At 41.0% G+C, this 6,085-nt stretch overlaps 1 pseudogene; it reads right to left on the reverse strand.

The window, feature by feature from the left end:
* Nucleotides 1–3,856: 3,856 nt before the first annotated feature.
* On the reverse strand, nt 3,857–5,275 carry LOC102269133 (probable inactive 1-aminocyclopropane-1-carboxylate synthase-like protein 2 pseudogene; annotated as a pseudogene).
* Between the last annotated feature and the right edge of the window lie 810 nt (nt 5,276–6,085).

Below are 6,085 nucleotides of genomic sequence, written 5' to 3' on the forward strand. Positions count from 1 at the left end.
ATTTTTTATTTAAGGGGGACTTCCCTGGTGGCTCAGCAGTAAAGAATCCACCTGCCAATGCAGGAAACATGGGTTTGATCCCTAGATTGGTAAGATCCCCTGGAGAAGGAAATGGCAACCCACTCCAGTATCCTTGCCTGGAGTGTTCCACATGGGATCTCAAAGAGTTGTGAGAATTTACCACACTTGGAAAAAACGTAGACCATTCTTCTATGACATTTTCTCATTCACTCAATATCAGATAACTATATAGAAATAAATTATAATGTATGTTTCTATCACTTCCCTGTTTTATTCTTCAGATGAGAGGATGCAACTTAGAGAGCTTTTTTCTTCCAAAATTGTAAACATATGGTTCTTTCCTCAAATAACCTTTATATCATATTTTGATATCTATAAGGCTCCACACTAGATATAAATGGGATAAAAGGTGCTATCTTCAAGTCTCTAGGAACCCAGAATGCACCATAGAAACGACAAAACACACACAGAGAAATGTAAAGTCTAATGTGCAGATACAACTTCATATGTGGAACTGACAGGCAGAATTTCGGAACTAGACCTTGAAGATCCTGCCAATTTCAATAGTCAGAGGTTGCATAAGGAAAATCATTCTAGTAGCAGATCCATGAGAAGTAATTTGGGGTCTGATGAAGGTTGTTGGGCTGATGTGAAGTATTCATGTAAGGGGATTATTAAAGTAAAGTTGGAAAAGGTTGAAAAAAATTAGTGGGGAGCCTTGGTTACTCAGTCAAGGGGTCTGTATTTTGTTCACTGAAATTTGAGGAAACATCAGGTTCGGATAGGGGACTCTAACGACCTGGCCGTTCTGTATCTTTTCTGACTTTATCTCTTACCAGATTTCCTCTGTTCCAGCCACACTAGAAAAGTGAAGTCACTCAGTCGTGTCCAACTCTGCAACCCTGTGGAGTGTAGTCTACCAGGCTCCTCTGTCCATGGGATTCTCCAGGCAAGAACACTGGAGTGGCTGCCACTTCTGGCTCTTCAAATACATCAAAGGTCTCCTGCCTTAGGGCCTTTGCACTTGCTGTTTTGTGCGTCATTACTGCTGTGTGTTCTCCCGGGATCTTTCCTTAGCAGGATCCCTTACTTCACTGTTGTACCTATTCACCAGGCTCCTCAAACAAGGATGGATCAAAAATAGCACTTTCCATACCACCATTCTATACTTTTATGATTTTCTTTGGTTTTCTTCATAACATTCATATTTCCTTCTCAGACAGGACACATACGTTTTGTTGTTGTTTTACTTATCTGTCTCCCCTACTAGAAGGTGAAAAAGAAACTTCAGGCAGCGTGAACAGCGCAACTCTCTATCTGTCATGTGTACTTCAGAGCCTGGAACGTAGGTGAAAAGTAAGGAATGTTCAACATGCATTATTTAAGGAATTAATAACATTTTAACTAAGTAAATAATCAAAGGAGAACTTCAGGAACATTGGTATGAATATGGGAATCTGTGACAATAATCTAGACAAGAGGTAATAATTGACCAAGAATAAGCACCATGGGGATAAGGAGAAAAGAAATGGATGTAAAAGCTTGATTTCCCTCCCTGGACTCAGAATCCTTATCTGTAAATCAAGGATTGTTGAACTAAAATTATGAATACAATTTTTCAGTATAGTAAAAATAATGCCTCTCTCAGGGCCAAATTTTAGGCAGGCTTACTGGCCATTACAAAAGAATCAGCTTCCCTAAATGTGGATTCCCTCTCCTGCAACCCACCCCATTGCATATGCAGGCATCCCTTGGTCCTCCACACTTTGCCCTGTAGGAAGCAAGGCTTGGGAAACCTAAGCAAAAATTAATATTCTGATTGCTGCTATTACTGTGGTTAATAAATTGTCATTTGTCTGTGATCCAAGCTTCTCATGCCTTCTGTCAACATCCATGGAATCTATGAGTTTGCAAGTAGGGTAAAACCTCAGGTCCCCCAGGTGGCACAGTGGTAAATAATCTGCCTGTTGATGCAGGAGATGCAAGAGACATGGGTTCAATTCCAGGGTTGGGTAGACCCCCTGGAGAAGTCAATGGCAACCCACTCCAATATTCTTGCAGGGAAAATTACATGACTAGAGGAATCTGGTGGGCTACAGTCCATGGGGTCATGAAGAGTTGGAGACAACTGAACACGGACACAAGACAAAACACCATGGTAAAACCTCAGAATCGTCAACGTTCTTGGTAGGTGCAAGATTCATTTTATAGACATCAGTTATTTCAGTATACAAATGATTAAAGATGAATTAATTAACAAGACATTTAAAATAATGTGAAAAGAATAATAGAGTGATAAATTTAACAAAATATGTATAAGATTTTTACATCAAAAACTAGTGAAGCCTTATTGAGAGAAATTAAAGCCCTAAAGAATGGAGGGAGATTCCATACTTGTAGATGTGACAGTGTTCTTCCCCACCCCCCCACTCTATTATTTGAATCTGTGGAACGGGAGACAGAAACAGTCTATCTCTTCCATGGAATGTATCATCCCTCCCGTCTTAGGGACAGCACCCTGATAAGACTGTCTATTAGCTGCTATTTCAGAGGCCCTAAGAAGAGCATGTCTGGTCACGGTAGCTCCCTCATCTTTCCAATGAATTCCCTTTCTCTTTTTATTAGCTGTAGTCAATTTCTAAAGAACACTATCTGGTATTTAAAAAAAAAAAATTGAAGAATCAGGATTTGTTGGTACACTTCTTTTTTTTAGTTTTTATTTTTTTATATAAAAGAGCATTATTACTGAAGAACAAGAACCCCCAAACCTAGACTCAAAAGGGAGGATAAGCACAAGCCCAAATGACTGACCAAAGCCTCCAGTTGTTTCTAAAAGCCTTATTATCATCTATAAAAAGGTGGTGGTCCCTGCCCGACTCATTTTATAGCAGCAGTGTTCACACTAAATCTCAGATATGCAAAAGTTTTGCAGAGAAACTCAAGTGGTGTGATTAACATAGCTGGAAACACCAGAGATGGAAATGAAAGACCCCAGGCTTGTCACAAGAGATTCATTTTAAAAGCCTTTTGAAAAAGAAAAAGTAGGAACTTCTGGAATTCTGCCTACACCCTGCTATTCATTCACTCATGGGCAAGGACAGTGTGATCTTGTCAGGATCCTATGGGACAGTGCCTCTGATGCCTGGAATATATTCCATCAGTTAGGGGTCATTTTTTCCCTTCCTTTCTGGCCTGCCCCTGGCAGCATTCGTCACATGTAATCTCCCTTAGAATTTTTAAAAGGACAAAAATTCATCTAACTTCCAAAGGTGATTATGAAAAATATCAACAAGAAAAAGAACAGGCCTGAAATTCAAAAGAATATGGAATTTAGAAGACATCAAAGACAAAAATAAACCCATTTAAACAGGGCCCCAAGGAGTTCCCTTTATTCCTGTAGGCTTTCCAATTCCAACCCCATAAAAATGTTTTGCACATGCAATAGCTAGCAAATAATGAAAGGATGCAAAGCTTCCAAAAATGACAGCTGCTCAGCTGAAGGAGGTTGATGACTGAGTCACGCGAGCCCCTTCCTGGAGGAGCCCACTCTGCTCAGCTGCAGCACCAGTTTAGGTCAATGCCCCAGTGTTCTAGACCAGAGGCTGATAACAAGCCTCCCTGAGCATGTGATTGGCTGGAGTGACTGACTTGGAGAAAGAAAGCTTACTCACTCCCTCTGTACCTCCTCCAACCACTTCACTATCAAATCCTGCTTCTGCTCCATAGAGGCACCTGATAGAAATGATGCATCGTGTGTTTTAGCAGATGAGTTTATCCACCATGATTAGGTGGGAAATTCTAGGCACCTTATACTTGTAGACTTCACCATGGGACATCAGCCCGCTGTCAGGAAACAGCAACGGAGGAGCAGCTCTTCCTCACATGCATACAGGTCCAGGATGTGTTCCAAGTTGACTCAGACATAGAGGCCAGAGCCACAGTTGAGAAAGGGGATCTTCAACACCTTCACTTGTTGATAATGCACCTGTGAGAGTTAGTGAGCAGATACACTTTTTCAATTTGTTTCCTGTGCTGGAGCAGCCAACATGGCTTGTCCTGGGTGATGCCAGAAATGCTGCAGAGCTCATGGCTGAGCCCACCTCCTTGTTGTGGGTATACAGAGCACCCAAGCCAAAGCGAGAGATGCTGAAATCCTTATTGGTGCTGACTGATTTATCACATGGGTGTTGTTGAGGTCAGACAAACTTTCCATGCCCAGAACGTTTTCATGTTCATCCAACACAGACAGCATGTAAATCTCATCTATGATGACATGTAAGTTGTATCTCTTGGCAAATTCCAGGTATTCCTTCAGTGAGTCCAGGGAGTAGAAGTCATCCAGAGGATTCTGAGGATTAATTATGCTTATTCTTCATAAGCATAGCCTCAAGCAGGGCTTTCTCCAACTTGTAAAAAATGAGCTGGAAAGGAGCATCAGCTCAACCTTCCCACACAGCTGGAAACTGAAGAGGAAACCACCGTAGAAGAGAATGAGGAGTCAGAAAGGCCTTAACTGGATCACACAAAACTGTGGCCAGCATTGAAAAGACAGAGCAACAACCATTTAGAAAAACCAAGTTTTCTGGATCAAGGTGGGCATTTGCCTTGCAGTAGTAGGTCAGGAATGGGGTCACTTCTTCCTCAGAGATGATTGCCCTCTCTAATTGGGATATTGCAGCACGATCTCCTCAATGCCATTCACATCACTCTGACTTAAGATTTCAGTCATCAGATCAGTACACAGCTTATGCTTATCAGTACCAGGGTTAATGAAGCCCAAAGTATTCTCATCTTCCTGGTATTCATCTCCATGGCAGCTCTTGTCATCCTAGAAGCTGGAGTGGTACAAGGCAGAGATGTCAATCTTATGGTTGGATAGGTCAAGACTGACAAATGAAGCTTCAAAATCTCTCAGTTGATGAACTAGGAGGTTGGGCTACCTGGACGATGGGCTCATTGCCCAACTCTGACATCGCTCCTAGAGTCCTGGAAAGGGCAAAACAGTTTGTTGGAGCTCTAGGCCACCCATGGCCCCAGACTGTAGGAGGTAGACCAGTTGACAGATTAAGTGGTCCAAGAGAGCTTCCTACTCTTGAATGGCTGGATTGTTCCTTTGCTCTTCCAGTGTCAGGTTCTGTTGCAAGTGCTTGGGTATCAGCTGTATGTTACGCTCTTCAGTGATCTACTGTAAATGCACCATCATCTCCATCAGCTGGCTCTGAATGCTCTGGTTTCTGAGACCCTGGCCCCTCATTGGGCCACAAGGCATGTGGAAAGTGTCTAATCAGTGATTCGTGTTCTGGATATTTGCATTGGCCTCTGCAGGCTGGCTAGAGGCCACTGTTTCCATTCATCTTTCTCTGGTCTAAGAGCCTCATGCCTGATGAAATTATCCTGGACCATCAGTGCTTAGAGATCTCTCTAACACACTCATCTCACTAAGCTTGCTTATCCATCTTTTTAATTATAATAATCGTAATTAGTTTGAAGTTGTAGGTATTTCATTGTAGTTTTTGATTGGCATTTCCCTACTGACTAATGATGTTGAATATTTTCTCATGTGCACATTGGCCATTTGTATGTTTTCTTAGGATAAAGGCCTATTAAATATCCTTTGCCCACTTTTTAATTGAGTTATCTGTCCTTATAGTATTGGGTTGTCAGTGTTCTTTATATATTCTGGATACAAATCTCTTATCAGACATATGATTTGCAAATATCTTCTCCCATTCTGTAGGTTTTTTTTTTTTTTTTAATTTTCTTGATTATATCATTCGCAGGACAAACTTTTTAATTTTGGCCAAGTCCAATTTAGCTGTTATTTTCTTTTATATCTTTCCTTTTGGTGTGATATCAAAGAAACCACTCTCTAAAATTAATGTCATGAAGGTTTACTCTTATGTTATCTTCCAAGAGTTTTCTAGATGTAGTTCCTATGTTTAAGTCTATGAATATTTTGAGTTCATGTTTGTATATGGTGTGAGGTAGATGCCCCAATTTCACTCTTTCACATGTGAATATTTCATTGTCCCAGTGTCATTTGTTAAAAAGATTGTTCTTTCTT

Source organism: Bos mutus, chromosome 20, assembly GCF_027580195.1.
Source record: "Bos mutus isolate GX-2022 chromosome 20, NWIPB_WYAK_1.1, whole genome shotgun sequence".
NCBI lineage: Eukaryota > Metazoa > Chordata > Mammalia > Artiodactyla > Bovidae > Bos > Bos mutus.